The 16,477-nt window shown below is 36.2% G+C and overlaps 1 pseudogene; it reads right to left on the bottom strand.

Moving 5' to 3' along the window:
* Nucleotides 1-429: 429 nt before the first annotated feature.
* Nucleotides 430-1,438, bottom strand: LOC150061413 (uncharacterized; annotated as a pseudogene).
* Nucleotides 1,439-16,477: the final 15,039 nt, after the last annotated feature.

Here is a 16,477-nt window from a genome sequence, read left to right as displayed (position 1 = left end):
TTTACAGGGCTTTTCTCAAGTATGATCTCTCTAGGGAGTGGGCTCTGACTGAAGGCCTTCCACATTTACAGTTTTCATAAGATTTCTTCTAGAATATGTTCCTGACATTTACTAAAGGAAGGTGCTTTCATACTTACAGAATTCTCTCCAGGATGAGTTGTCTGGTTTGTGTTGTTAAGGACAGATTTGAATAGAATAAGCTTATACTATATTCATGCCAGTGATAAGGCAATAAACTTATGTTGAATGTATGACTTCTGCTTGAATGTTTTCTACAACCATGACATGTGCATGGCTTCTCAGTAATATGGCTTCTCCAATGTTTGATAGAAAGGAGTGTGACTAAAAGAGCATCTCTTTAGTATGTACTGTAATTTGAACCAAGATGTATCCACAACTCCAAGTCTTCCAACATAAATTATCCTTCTACTATCTCACTCCAGTAGAATCTCTGAGGTTTGGTGATAGGTATACTCCTACTGAAAGCTCTCCAATATTTACTAAAGGCATAGGGTTTTTCCCAGCATGACTTTTCTCATGCTTAATAAGGGTTGCAGTATGAGCAAAGGTCCTTTCACATTTGTTACATTTGTAGCATTTCTCTCCAGTATGAAATATATAATGTTGAGTAAGATATGAACTCTGGCTAAAGGTGCTCCCACATTTATTACACTTGTAGGGTTCTCTCCAGTATGAAATCTATAATGTACAATGAGAGGTGAACTCTGACTGAGAGTTCTTCCAAATTCATGACCTTCATAGGACTTTTCTCCAGTAGGAGTTCTCTAATATTTAATGAGGGAAGAAGTATGGTCAAAAGCATGTCCACATTCATTACTTTTGTAGGGCTTTCACCAGTATAGAAACTATAGTGGAAAACAAGAAATGAACATTGGCTGAATGGTCTCCCATATTCACTGTAACCATGAGGCTTTTCTGTGGTGTGAATTCTCTGATGTCTACTAAGGGATGAAATAAAGTCAAAACATTTGTGGGGCTTTTCTCAAGAGTGACATCTCTTGATGAGGCTTCAATTCTGACTGGAAATGAAAGGCCTTCCTACAGTTACTATATTTGCAAGATTTCTTCCCTGGGTAGGTTCTCCGAGAATTGCTTTGCTTTGATGTCTGTCAGATCTCTGTAACACATTGGTAAGATTCTTCTCCTGTGGGAACACTGTGTGGAGGTTAGATTTAAGGATTGGTCTTATGTCTAAACTCCCAAATTCACTCCATTCAGGATCTCTTCTAATAGTAATAGTAGTTTAATGAGTGATGGGCATTTCTTTCAGAGATGTCTGTTTTGTAGGCCACATCTCTAACCCATAGTCATCACAATCATAGGCTGCTTTCAGTTTTGAAGACAAGAGTTAATCTCAAATGTATTCTTCTACTGATACTACTTGGAATAATGCTTTAGAAGTTCTCTGCCTTGGCATCAAGTCCTTGGGTTTAAGCCTTCTTTTACAGTCATGTCCCACAAAATCAGCAGCTCCAGCCTCTTTCGGACTTGCAATTCTTTTATGGCCAGAGATGTCAAGCATTTCTTCATGTGTATATAGGCCATTCTTATTTCTTTTTCAGAGAAGTCTCTCTTTAAGACTTTGGCCCATCTTTTAATGAAATGCTGGTTTCTTTGATAATTTGTTTTAGAGAGATTCAATGTATTTTAGATATGAGGCTTTTGTCTGTTGTATGGTTAGTGAAGATCTTCTCCCACTCTGTGGGCTTTCTATTTAACTTGCTAGCTATGTCCTTTGCCATACAGAAGCTCTGCAGTTTAATGTAGCCCCACTTATCCAGACATTCTTTGATTTGTTGTGTTTCTAGGTCCTTATTAAGACAGTTCTAACCTGTGCCAAGGCGACCTCATGTATCTCCTATTCCTTCTTTTAAAGTTTTCAGTGTATCTTCTTTTACCTCCAGGTCTTTGATCCATTTGGAGATAATCCTGGTACATGGTGACAAAGAAGGATCCAACTTTAGTTTTCTGCAGGTGCTTAACCAGTTCTGCCAGCATCACTTGTTGAAGAGGCTGTCTTTCTTCCATTCTATTTTTTTGGCTCCCTTCTCAAAGATCAGGTGGCCATAGGTCTGCGGGTTGGGTATCAAAATTCTGAAGCAACCACTATATTATAATATTTTTTCCTACAGCTTCATAGAAATTTTTAAAAGGTGGTCCTTGGCTTTGCAAACTGCTCTTGAAAATTCATAATCAAGTAGAAAGACTGACAGAACCATGCTAACAATATAAAGTTTTATCCAGTTAATTACTATCCTAAATAGAGGTGGATTTTTCACCCTATCAATCTCCAACTAGGAAGGAAACATGGAGAATGAAAACATAGCCATTTTCTCACAATTCTTTACTTAGAATATCACAAATAGTTTTAGCACAGGCTGGTTGCAGAATTCATTTCTTCAGATTATTTAATATTCTTTCTTGTCTTAATTTTTTTCAGTCCAGAGGCTAAAGATGCAAATATTTTGCAAAGGTCACAGACAGTAGCAGATAAAGCATCTTGGAAGAAAGTTGGTCACAAGAGCTATACTGTGGAAAGTTGTAGGGTTTGGGAATTTAGCTCAGCAGAAGAACTTGCCTGGCAAGAGCAAGGCACTGAGTTTCGTCCTCAGCTCAGGGGGGAAAAAAAGCTATAAAAGACAAAAAAAAAGTCAACTGTGGAAAGTTGTATTCTTATCTCTCTCCCATCCCATTTCTTCCTAGCTACCATTAGTTGAGCATTTTTTAAAAATTTATTAGTGTGTGTGTGTGTGTGTGTGTGTGTGTGTGTGTATGTGTGTGTGTGTGTGTGCGTGTATGTGTGCTGGTCCTGGGGCTTAAAGTCTAGACCTGGCTACTGAACATTTCACTGAAGGCTAGCTCTCCACCACTTGAGTCTCCCCTCCACTTCTGGATTTTTATTTTTTGGATGGTGAAGTGGAGATAAGTTTTTTATACTCTTTCCTGCCCAGGCTAGCTTTGAACCATGATCCTCCAATCTTAGTCTCCCAAGTCGCTGGGATTAGCTCGGGTAGTGATATTGTTTTACCACCCTGTTTTTGCCATTTTGTTTTGCTTCTTCATGACTCTGAAAAAAGAGACAAGTAAATATGAATTGAAACCTCTGAAACAGGGATCCAGTACAAAACCTCCCTCTCAAATGGATGCTCTCAGGCATTTTTTTTACAAAGATGAAAAATGTGACAAACCCAAATGCCCATCATAACATTTAAAAAATAGAAAATTTATTTTGGCTTCTTATATACAGGTTGTTTTGATGAAATTCTGGCTGATAATGTTCTGTTCTTCAGCCCTATAATGCCTCTGATTTTAAGAGTAAAAGGATAGGAAAATAAAAAAATAGTCCTTTTAATTTTTTCCTTAATGTTTAAGGTACTCAAAAATGAAGAATCTTGTTCTCTGTGATCTTGTATACGCCTAAAAACAGAAAGATTCTTTGAATTCAATGTTGTTTTTCCATCAACAGTCTTAGTGTCAGTATAATTCAATATTCTTGAAATCCTTTCATTATGTTGGAAATAGAAATATTCAGCTATCATATGCTTTGAAGAAAATTGTATTACATCTTTTAAATGATTCTCTTACATAGAGAGAAAATGACTTTGTCTTATATTGGGTTGTCTTACAATTCATCCAAGATCATAATTTTAAATAATCTAGGAACACATTTTCCTCTAATGACTATTAAATACCAACTACTTCTCTATATGCTGTAGTATTTTATAAAGGAAAATTAAAAAGAAATATTTTTTTCCTTTAGGCTACATTAAGTAGAAATGAGAGAGATTTAAAAGAATACTCATTAAGAAAAGAGGATATTTTCCTCTAGATATTTATATGAGCCACTGTTTCTCTTGATAGTGCAAGATATTGCAAATTAATGAATAGGGTGAAGAATTGGAACTGAAAAAAAACATATGAATATGGTGAAGAACTAGAACTGAAGAAATATTAGGTATAGTATAATTAATTCATTTCAGAGTTCTCCATTATTCGTTGACTTTTTAACTTATTTCTTCATTATATCAGACAGCATTCCACATGTTTCAAACATAAACAGGCAATGTACAAACTTCAGAATTTTGAAATTAAACTACAATTCAACAAAAGAAGTAAACAAGCCTGGCACAGTGGCTCATGCCTGCGATCCTCCTACTCGGAAGGCTGAGATCTGAGGATTGTGGGTCAAAGCCAGCCCAGGCACTTAGAAGTTCATGAGACTCTTACCTCCAATTAATCACCAGAAAAATGGAAGTGGCCCTGTGATTCAAAGGGTAGGGTGGTAGCCTTGAGCTGAAGAGCTCAAGGACAACACCCAGACCCAGAGTTCAAGCCCCACAACTAACAAAAGAAAAAGAAAAAAAAAGAAGTAGACAAATATTTAGGAGTGTGGCTAAAGAGGTAGAGTGCTTGCCTATTAGGCATAAGGCTCTGAATTCAAACTTCAATACTACCCCCAAAAGATATGATATATATGCAATATAAATTTTAAAACAATACATACTACAAATAACACCAAAATTTAACCAGTCAAAATTGGCAGATGTGAATGATGAATTTGATGTTAATGTGCAGGAGAGTTTAACAGACCTTGAAATCTGTCCATTACGCCACTCTCTGTTCATATTGCTGCTCATGTATCCATCCCAGAAAGCAATTTTACTCATAAAATGAAATTGGGGTGGATAATTTAGTGATAAATTCTTGCTCAAACATAAACAGCATATTAGTTTTGAGTCCCTCAACAAAATGATTGGGAATTAGTATATCTATCCACACACTTTTTAAAAAGTAAATAACAGATTCAAATGCAAGAGGTGGATAAAGCATGATCCTGAAAAAAAAAGAGAGAAAGGGGATGAATAAGTATAAATATACTCAAAGTGTTTCGTTATAGATGTGAAAACAGAATGACATGTTGAAATTCATTCATGGAGTAGCCTGGAGTAGAGTGATAGAGAGTGAAGTGGATTGGGGTATTTTGTGTACAAGTTTTGAAATATCACAGTGTAATATCTCTTCTGAGACTAATGTATGCTAATAACAACTTCATCTTCTGCTCCTACTTTCTGACTGACAACATACTCTTTACTACTATGAAGCGAAGGTTTTCTTTACTAGCAGCTTGCATTGCCAAACTACTAGGATGAATTCTATTTTACTTTATAAGTATATATTAAATAGCTCATATAATTAAAAGTTATTAATTAACTGCAAATCTTCTTATGGAAAATGAAAGCCACTCTAAATAATTCAATGCAGTTGTTGAAAAATAATCAGTAAACTTACAACATGTGAAGAATATGTGAGAGACTTTTATGAACAGTATCAATAAATATATATTGATAAGCTACACATGAACCCTAGTTTCACATTTTAACTTGTAAGAATAAATGGTGAAGTTTGTGCCATAGGCTCACAACTGTAATCCAAACTAGTCAGGAAGCTGAGATCTAAGGATAAGCCAGTCCAAGCAGTAAAATTTGTGAGACTCTCACTCACATTTAACTACTAAAAATCTATAAACAGAGCTATGGCTCAAATGGTAGCATACCATCCTTGAGCAAAATAGTTAAAGACAGCATTCAGGCTCTGAATTCAAGCCCAGCACTGGGTAAAAAGGTGCAAAAGTAAATAAATTTTAGGAGTAAATTATTTGGAGAAAACGATTTTCTTTCAAAGAAGGGGCAATGGATGGAGAAGAAGACACAGCAAACTAGTAAAGGGATAAAAATAAATTTAACCTGTACATTAGAAACAATATTTTTAATGTGAACAAAATGTCTGTTTCATTAGATCAATTTCAGATACAATTTTAGTATATTTTATCTTAAAATTTAATGAGATCCCCAATATTGTAAACTAGAAATTGAATAATTGTTACTTTAGTCATTCTAATATTGCAATGACAAGATTGAATCCATCCATATATATTCTCATGAGTGATTCAATTCTTACTTTTTCCCACTCCTGTATTTAAAATTCATTCAATTTATCAAGAGCACTTAAGATAGTGCATTATTAACACAAATTATGATAGTGCTAATTGTTGAGAAGAACATCAGAAAAGTGCTGTCAGCTAGTACACTGCACAGTTCACTTTGCACTATCACATTCCTGTTTAATTAATTCTGCCATGACAAATATAATGAAGCTCTAAAAGCTAGAACACAACCAAAGTGTTTAGATATTCAGAGTTTTCTTTCCTGAGAATTATCTGGTATTGTAAAGAAAGGAGGAGAGAGCAGGATGTGGGTATAAAAGAAGATCTGAATGCAGAGAAGGAAGGATCGTACCTTCAAAGAAAAAAAAAAGCAAATGAGATTGAAGTTCATAAATTGATATAATAGCATCACATGAGGAATTTGAAAGGTCTTAGACTTAAGATGAATGGTTGAGATACAGGTGTGCCTATTTGTCCTAACTCTGCAGCATTTCAAGTACCAAAGCACAGATTTGCATTTCTCAGACACAATAATCTAAACACTAATGAAGTAAGTGAAGTTATTAAGGTGAGATAGTAAACTACCATCTTGTTGTCTATAACCAGCATCAACTTAGCCTAATATTAATCAGAATTATATAACTATAGGCAGTATGCATTGAAGAAGAAATCTGACCTTGTTATCTGATATATGGTATGCATGTTTATTTGTTTATTTGAAATAGGAAAGGGAAGGGGAAAACAAAATGAGGCGAGTGGGAGAGAGGGAAACAGGACAAAATCATGAGAAGGGGTATCAATGTGTGAGAAGAAATGCACCCTCTATCTGGCTAATATCACTCTAACCCCTCTATTAATTACAATAAAAATGAGAGAGAAAAAAGAAATTATTTTAAAGTATTATAAACAAAGATCATGATTAAAATAAAATGTCTGGGCCTCCATTATCATATTGGACATGTTCGTTGTATTCTAAATGGTTTAGAGCAAGCCTAAATGAGGTTTGTCTTCTCATAGTTTTTCTCCTGAAATAGCAAATGAATGGGACTATGTAGTAGTTCTAGGAGGCTGCAGCCACATCAATATGCTCCTATCCAGTTTACAGTGCACAGTTTCTAGCAAGTTTCTTCTTTACAGAACTAGCAGGAAGGGAATGGGGAGCCTGTATTAACTAAATGTACTTTGTCTTCAGTAAATTTAATTTCAGTCTTGATAGAGGCCATATGGAAAAGTCCCCTATAATATGTTTCTTCAGAATTCAAACTTCCATCACCATGGCAGTACGACCATCACAAAAGCACTTTCTACCATGGTTAACCCATTAGCCCTACACTCCTTAATAGTGCACTGCCTTCACATCCAAATAAACCAAATCATGGAATACAATGGAAATATCGGACAGAAAATACCAAGATACAGAGCACCATAAGGAATACTTTTCAAACCTTTATGCCAAAAAATTTGAGAATCTAGAAGAGACGGATGAATTTCTAGCCAGTATTAACATATCCAAACTGAACCAAGAAGACCTAATCCAAGTAAACAGACCTATTTCAAGTACTGAAATAGAAACGGCAATAAGAGATCTCCCATCCAAGAGAAGACCAGAGCCTGATGGATTCACAGCTGAATTCTTTAAGGCCTTCAAAGCAGAGCTCACACTCCTCAAGCTCTTCAATAAAGTTGAAAGCGAAGGCTCTTTGCCAAACTCATTCTACGAAGCCAACATAACCAGAGAGGGACTCATCAAAAAAAAAAGAAAAAAAAAAAAAAACAGAACTCTAGAACCATTTCCTTGATGAATATTGATCCAAAACTTTTCAACAAAATACTGACCAATGGTCTTCAGCAGCTCACCAAAAAACTTATACACTATGATCAAACAGGAGTCATCACAGGGAGGCAAAGCTGGTTCAACATTATCAAGTCAATTAATATAATTCAACACATCAACAGGAGCAAGGACAAGAATCACATGATTATCTCAATAGATGCAGAAAAGGCATTTGACAAGATACAACACCCCTTTATGCTAAAAGCTCTGGAGAAACTAGGAATCCATGGAATATCCCTCAGTATTATAAAGGCCATGTATGACAAATCCACAGCTAGCATTATACTTAATGGCAAAAAGTTGAAGCCATTTCCTCTAAAATCAGGTACAAGACAAGGATGCCCACTCTCTCCACTCCACTTTAACATAGTATTAGAATTCCTAACCAGAGCAATAAGGTAAGAAGCAAGCATAAAGGGGATCCAAATAGGGAAATAGGAAGTGAAACCTGATTCTCTACTTAAGGAACCCTATAGACTTCTCTCCCAAGTTACTTGAGCTGATTCAAAACTTTTGCAAGGTAGCAGGGTACAAAATTAACCTTCAAAAATCAATCACCTTCCAGGGCCGGGAGTATTGCCTAGTGATACAGTACTTGCCAAGCATGCACGAAGACCCAGGTTTCATTCCTTGGCATGACACACATAGAAAATAGCCAGAAGTGATGCTGAGGTTCAAGTGCCAGAGCTCTGGCCTTGAGAAAGTCCAAGGATAATGGTAAAAACAAATCAACCACCTTCCTATAAGCCACCAAGGAGAGGATTGAGGCAGCAATCTGGAAAGCAACTCCTTTTGCAATAGCCTCAAAGAAAATAAAGTACTTAGGAATTAACTAAGAATGTAAAGGAAATGAAAACTTAAACCTTTCATGCTCCTGGATTGGAAGAATTAACATTGTGAAAATGGCAAACTTGCCAAGGGCCATCTACAAATTCAATGCAATATCCCAATGTCATTCTTTAAGGAAATGGAAGAAGCAATCCAAAAATTCATTTGGAATAATAGAAGACCCATATATCAAAAATAATTCTTAGCAAAAAGAACAGCGCTGTAGATATATCAATATCAAACTTTAGACTCTATTACAGAGCTATAGTAAACAGAGGAGCTTGGCCTAAGGACCAATGCAATAGAACTGAAGACCAGGAAATCAACCTACAGATCTATGGCCACCTAATCTTTGAGAAGGAAGCCAAAAAAAATAGAATGGAAGAAAAATAGCCTCTTCAACAAGAGGTGCTGGCAAAACTGGTTAAGCACCTGCAGAAAACTAAAGTTGGATCTTTCTTTGTCACCATGTACCAGGATTAACTCCAAATGGATCAAAGACCTGGAGGTAAAAGCAGATACGCTGAAAACTTTAAAAAAAGAAATAGGAGATACACTAGGTCTCCTTGGCACAGGCTGAAACTTTCTTAATAAAGACCCAGAAACACAGCATATTAAAGAAAGTTTGGACAACTGGGATAGCATTAAACTGCAGGGTTTCTGTATGGCAAAGGGGATAGCTAGCAAGTTAAATAGAAAGCCGACAGAATGGGAGAAGATCTTCACTACCCATACAACAGACAAAGGCCTCATCTCTAAAATATATTGAGAGCTAAAAAATTTGAATCTCTCCAAAACAAATCATCAAAGAAACCAGCATTTCATTAAAAAATGGGCCAAAGACTTAAAGAGATACTTCTCTGAAGAAAAAATAAGAATGACCTATAGACACATGAAGAAATGCTCAACATCTCTGGCCATAAAAGAAATGCAAATCAAAACAAATTTGAGATTCCACCTCACTTCAGTAAGAACAGCATGATGTGCTTGATTGGTTAATTGAAATTGGGTAGGGAAGGGGGAAATCAAGATGAGCGGGGTGGAGGAGGGGAGGGAAATGGGGACCATGTCATGAGAAAGGGTATCAGTGTTTGTGAAGTTATGCACTGCCAGGGCCAGCCGACAGCAAACCAGGGTTCACAGATTGGGGTTCCTGAAATAGGGGGCAAGGACTAGGAAAAAATAGAAGAGAGACAGATACACCGGGTCCGGGATATCTGCAGCCCAAGTAAAGACTGCCTCCTTTATTCAACTCCAGCTTCTCCCTTCTTGAAACCAGGGAACTTCCAACTGTTACATTCATATGGTAAATCTCAGGTAATTTAAACAGAATAAGGCCATAAAACAGTAGGACAATAAAGCCATGGTCTGATGCAAATCAAGGTACAATTTGATTCTACTCTGGCTCCCAACAATGCACCTTCTATCTGGTGAATATGATGTAAACCTTTTATTAATCACAATAAAAAAATTTTAAAGAAAAAAAAGAAATTAGTAACAACAGATGCTGATGGGGATGTGGCCAGGAGGGATCACTACTGCACTGTTGGTGGAAGTGCAAACTCATTCAACCACTATGGAAAGCATTAAGATGGTGCCTCAAAAGACTAAACATAGAACTCCCCTATGACCCATTCTTTGGCATTTATCCAAATATCCAGAAACAAGGACATACTAAAGCCACTAGCACAATAATGGTCAATGCAGCACTGTTTACCATAGCAAAGATAGGGAGCCAATCTAGATGACCCTCAGTTGATGAGTGAATGAACACGATACGGTATTTATACACAATGGTATTCTATGCTGCTATCAGAAAGAATGATACCGCCCCATTTGTAAGGCAATGGAAAGACTTAGAAAAAAATCATATTAAGTGAAGCAAGCCAGACCCAAAGGAATATAGGCTCAATGGTTCCCCTCATTTGTAATAGTCAGTACATATCTAGGACTCTCCTAGCAAAGGGTTACAATAACTCAAAACCTAGGTACATAAGGTCATATAGGGTGAGACTAAATAAAAGGAACTCTAGGATACTGAAACAAGAGTTTATCTTGTGTGATTGTTGTTCTTAATTTAGTATGTCATTTCTCTTCTCTTTTGTTGCCCTTTTGATTAGTCTCATATTGTTACTTTATCTGACTTTGTTACCTGGTATATTGTATATATGCTTATTTATTTATTTGATATTGGAAAGGGAAGGGGGGAAACAAGATGTTTGGGAGGGGTGGGTGACAAAAACCATGACAAGGGGTAACAATGTGTGAGAATTAATGCACCTACTACCTGGTGAATGTAACTGTAATCCCTCTCTACATTAACCCAATGATAAAAACAATAATGAGCTTCCTTTTAATATTAGTTATATTTCATATTAAATTTACCCAGTTGAAATGACACTGTTTTCATTATCTCTTGAGTATATTCTGGATGATGCAAATACATAGGATAATGAAAATAAACATAAAGCAATCTCTCTACTAGAAAAAAATGATAGCATGTGGGAAAACAAAGACAACATCAGTAGTACCCATGGAAATATAGCGTGCCATTAATAACTTTCCTTTTAGTTTTTTGTTTTGTAGCTACCTGATTTTCTATATATCATCTATCTATAATACATCTTCCATCAATTATTTTTCACCTATCACTTATCTGTATATCTATCTATCTATCTATCTATCTATCTATCTATCTAATCTATCATGTCTGTCTTCATCATCATCATCATCATCATCATCATCATCTATCTCTATCATCTATGGTTTAGGTATTATTTCTTCCCAAAGGATCCACATGTTTTGGTCTCTTCTGTGGTGATGGGGAACTTGCTCTAACCTTGAAGAGGTGATGTGCAGAGTATGAACTTTTTTGAGAATACCAGTACACACACACACACACACACACACACACACACACACACACACACTTCTGAACTCCAATTAGTTTCCAGGAAAGCATTTTTGTCCTAAAAGGGGACTAAGCATTTCTTATGCATCTCCTGGGAGGATTATTATAAAAGCTGAAACCCAGACCCACTCAGCTTCTCTGTATTTTTACTTTTGAGTATCTGTCATATTCTCACATAGTCCTTTATGTCATATTACAAAGTGGTCTGAGCCATACCATCTGAACTTGTCAGCTTCCAAAATGGTTAGATAATAAAACTTTTCAAGATCTAGACTACTTCAGAGCCTTTATATTTTGAGATGGTAATGTAAACTTGACTAATGCAATATCTATTTATCCTTTTTGTAAAGTTGTTACAAAGCTGCCTTTTCCCAAACTTATACTTTGAGAAACTTTGCTTTTTGAAATGACTGTAATGAATCACAACAAAAGTTCAATTGAATTTATTTAACTCTTTTGTTCTTCATAAATTCAGTTGACTACCAATCTCTAAGCCTTTAAATAATAAAAATACTTACTTGAAAAAGAGAACTTATAAATAGCTTCATAACTATACTAATTTATTCTGAGATAATTGATCCTCCCTCTCTCAAGATTTGGCAACAAGTCTTAGTGATAAATTTTTGGTTTTATATGGGAGAATGAACTTCATGAACTCTGACATCTATTTTCAGTAAAATATCTCATCAGGAATAACACTATTTTTTTCCTATTTTTAGTCAAAGATATTTAAAAGTCTTATAAAATCCACTGGTTCTATGCTTCTTAAAAATGATCCCTGTAGCTAAATATGCTAATATTTCAGCCTTGTATGTTTTCATACAAGGAGCTCTGCATTTCATATTGGAGCTCTGCATTTATTACCCCCACTTGTCATGTGTTAATTTTTTTTTCAAATAATTGATTCCTCACCTGAAAAATCATAAGTTTGAGGTTACTAAGAGGAAACCCATAGGTTACATAATACAATCATTATGTCATTAAACCCTGCCTCACCAAAAGTTCAGATGCTTGTTTCGATCTACAATTATCTAAAATTCAATAGATACAGTCAACTACTGCAACTGACTTTTCTGTCACATAATAAAAATATCCAGCAGCAACAACAAAAACAAAAGCAGTTTTCTTTTAGAGTAGTTTTTATGTACAACAGCTTCTATGATTTTTCCTCTTCCCTTTTGCAGTTACCTAAATATATCAAATGTCTGAATATACACTAGCATCATATATCAAGACAAATCACTTTCTTCTGTATTACCTTTCAGGTAAGAGCAAAAAGTAGATTTTAAAGTCACATTTAGTGTGATTAGATATATTCATAGCCAGGCTTCAAATCTCTTAAAGTTATTATAAATCATGCTGTACTACTTCCTCTGACAGGTTGTGGAGCATTTAAATGGAATTATGAGAACTTAAGCTCTCTGTTTCAATTCACCTAGGAATTTTACAAAGCTTAAATATATAAAACCCTTAGGCAGCAGATGCTGGTGGTCCACACCTATAATCCTAGCTACTCAGGAAACTGAGATCTGAGGTTCAGTTTGAAGTCAGACTGAGCTGGAAGTACTTGTGATTCTGATCTCTGATTTACCACCAGGAAAACAAAAACAAAAACAAAAATATAATTGGAGCTGTGGTGCAAAGTGATAGAGTTGTAAGCCTTAAACAAAAAAAAAAAAAAAATCACAGTGACAGTGTTCCAGTCCTGAGTTCAAAACCCTCAATCCACTAGAAAGAAGATAGGAAGATAGACAGACAGACAGACAGACAGATTAAAAAATCATTTTTTCCTAGTCAATCAGATCCTAGTGGCTCACAACTATAACCTTAGATACTCAGAAAGCTGAACTTTGAGAATTGAAGCTCAAAGCCAACTAGGTCAGAAAAGATCTCAAAACTCATGTCTCTAACAACTAAAAAACCAGAAAAGAGGAGATGGATCATGGATCAAGTGGTAGAGCTTCAGACTTGAGAGAGGAAAAGGGCGGGGTGAGGAAGGGTGGCCAAAGTTCAAGCCACAGGACTAGCACACACACAAAAATAATACATAGCCAAGTGCTATGGCTCATGCTTGTAATCTAGCTATTAAGGAGGCTGAGATCTGAGGATCAAGGTTTAAAGCCATCGAAGGCACAAAAGTTCCTAAGACTCTTATTTCCAATTAACCTCTAGAAAACGGGTAGAGGGGCTTTTTCCAAAGGTAGGGTGGTAATCTTGAGCTGAAGAGCTTAGGGACAATGCCGAGGCTTGTTCATGCCCCATGACCCACAAAAAAAAGATGATGCATGGATACATAGACAGACAGATAGATTTTAGATTGATATAGAAAAATATATACTTATCTACTTGCTACTGAATGTCACTATATTTTTAATATTTATTTAATTAGGCTTGTATTCACTGGAATTTATATAATTTCATTACTTTTCTTGTCAGTCAAGATAACATTTGATCTGAATAACTACTATAATTTGTTGCACATTCATTAGTGATTTTCATTTGACTCTACTCCCACAACTTTTCTGTAAGTTAGGTGCTATTACCTAGCATTAGCTAATCAGTATAGAAAAGTTTTAAATTATCCAGAACTACACAATCATATAGGAGAGACTAAATTCTATTCAGTTATGCCCAACCTGGAGCACATATGTTGGTTGCTATGATAAAAATTGAATATTCGGCCAGGAGTTTGGCCTAGTGGTAGAGTGCTTGCCTAGCATGCATGAAGACCCAGGTTCGATTCCTTGGTACCACATACATAGAAAAAAGCCGGAAGTGGTGCTGAGGCTCAAGTGGTAGAGCTCTAGCCTTGAGAAAGTACAAGGACAGTGCTCAGGCCCTGAGCTCAAGCCCAGGACTGGCAAAAAAAAAAATTGAATATTCCAGCTGGGCAAAGGTGGTTCACACCTATAATCCAAGCTACTCAGGAGGCTAACATCTGAGGATTATGGATCAATGGCCTGAAAAAGACTGTGAGACTTGTAATTCCAGTAAGCTACTCAGAAAAAGGCAGAAGTGGCTCTGTGATTCAATGTTGGGAGCCAGAGTGGAATCAAATTGTACCTTGATTTGCATCAGACAATGGCTTTATTGTCTTATTGTTTTATGGCCTTATTCTGTTTAAATGACCTGAGATTTACCATATGAATGTAACAGCTGGAAGTTCCCTGGTTTCAAGAAGGGATATAAGCCTGGAGTTGACAATAAACAAGGCTGCAGTTTTTACCTGGGCAGCAGACCTCCCGGACCCCATGTGTTTGTCTCTCTTCTATTTTTTCCAGGCCCTGGCCCCTATTTCAGGAACCCCAATTTGCTGCCGGTAGGCCCCAGCAATTCAAGTGGTGAGAATGCTATACTTGAGCAAAAGGACCTCAGGGACAGTGCTCCTACATAGAGTTCAACCCCCAAGACTAGCAACAAAGAAAAAGAAAGAACAAAAAGGAATATTTACAGTATTATTGAACTGCTTTTATGAATAAGCTTATTTTCGAAGGCTACATAATAATATCAAAGGAGGACATACATTTTCCTTGCAATTATTCTCTCTTTATTGTGTTCAACTAATTAAAATCCACTTCATAACAGAGAGCAGAGGAGATGTTAAGATTTTAAGTTTCCCTTACAAGGAAATAGCAATTTGAAGAATAAAGAAGTGTCATTGGTAATATTTTTTTAATTTTTTTAAATTACCATAGCATTTATTAAAATAAATAAATTATTATCTGTGTGATAGTACATTTTTTTTTTTTTGCCAGTCCTGGGTTTGAGCTCAGGGCCTGAGCACTGTCCTTGGACTTTCTCAAGGCTAGAGCTCTACCACTTGAGGCTCAGCACCACTTCCGGCTTTTTTTTTCTATGTATGTGGTACTGAGGAATCAAACCCAGGTCTTCATGCATGCTAGACAAGCACTTTAACCACTAGGCCAAACTCCTGGCCGTGATAGTACATTTTTAAAGCACTTTTCTTAAAAAATTCAAGATATGTTTCCCTTTGGAAATTTTGACAGCTTCTCCAATAAGAGTTTGCCTTCAAAATCTTCACAAAATGCGAACATGTATTTTCCTGATCTGTTCATGATTCACAGTTCCAATTACATGGAACAGAGTTTTCTAAGTCCTAGCCCTTCTAACCTTCCTCATTACACTGACCTTATTCAATATTTGACCTTACTCAATATTTCTACTGGCTTAATATTCATCACAAAGCAATAAAATCTAGGACAAGGGTGGTAAGAAAACTGTACTTAATTGGTAGCATTTCAGCATTTTCCTGGGTGCCATGAAATGACTGACATTTCTGACTCAGGAACATGTAAAATACATAATGTGGATTATTTAATTCTATGAGCATCTACTGGCTCCAGAATAAGTGATTTATTTTTCTCAAACTAAACATGCTGCCATATATTAAAATTCCAAATCCCCTTTTGCTAGAATAAAGACTACACTCTATTAATCCGCTAAGTAATATAAGCCTGTTTGGATTTTACTCCAATGAGTTTTCTGGAAGACAGGAAGTCAAAATCAGTAGGCATCCCTTGAATTTACCTTAATTTGTTTGTTTGTTTGTTTGTTTGTTTGCCAGTCCTGGGCTTGAGCTCAGGGCCTGAGTATTGTCCTTGGACTTTCTCAAGGCTAGAGCTCTACCACTTGAGCCTCAGCACCACTTCTGGCTTTTTTTCTATGTATGTGGTACTGAGGAATGGAGCCTGGGTCTTCGTGTATGCTAGGCAAGCACTCAACCACTAGGACAAACTCCCGGCCCTGAATTTACCTTAATTTGTATGTCAGCTTCTAAGTGAATGCAGAGAAAAACTCTGGGAATCAGCAAGGGCCTCCATATTGGGCAGGGCATATACTTTATCTGAGACACATACTAATTCTTACCAATTATTCAGCTTTTTGCTTTATGTCTCTGATTATGTCAGGAATGGCCTTA

The sequence above is a fragment of the Megascapheus bottae genome, chromosome 6 (assembly GCF_031878675.1).
Source record: "Megascapheus bottae isolate mThoBot1 chromosome 6, mThoBot2.hap1, whole genome shotgun sequence".
NCBI classification, from domain to species: domain Eukaryota; kingdom Metazoa; phylum Chordata; class Mammalia; order Rodentia; family Geomyidae; genus Megascapheus; species Megascapheus bottae.
This window is presented reverse-complemented; position numbering and strand designations above follow the sequence as displayed.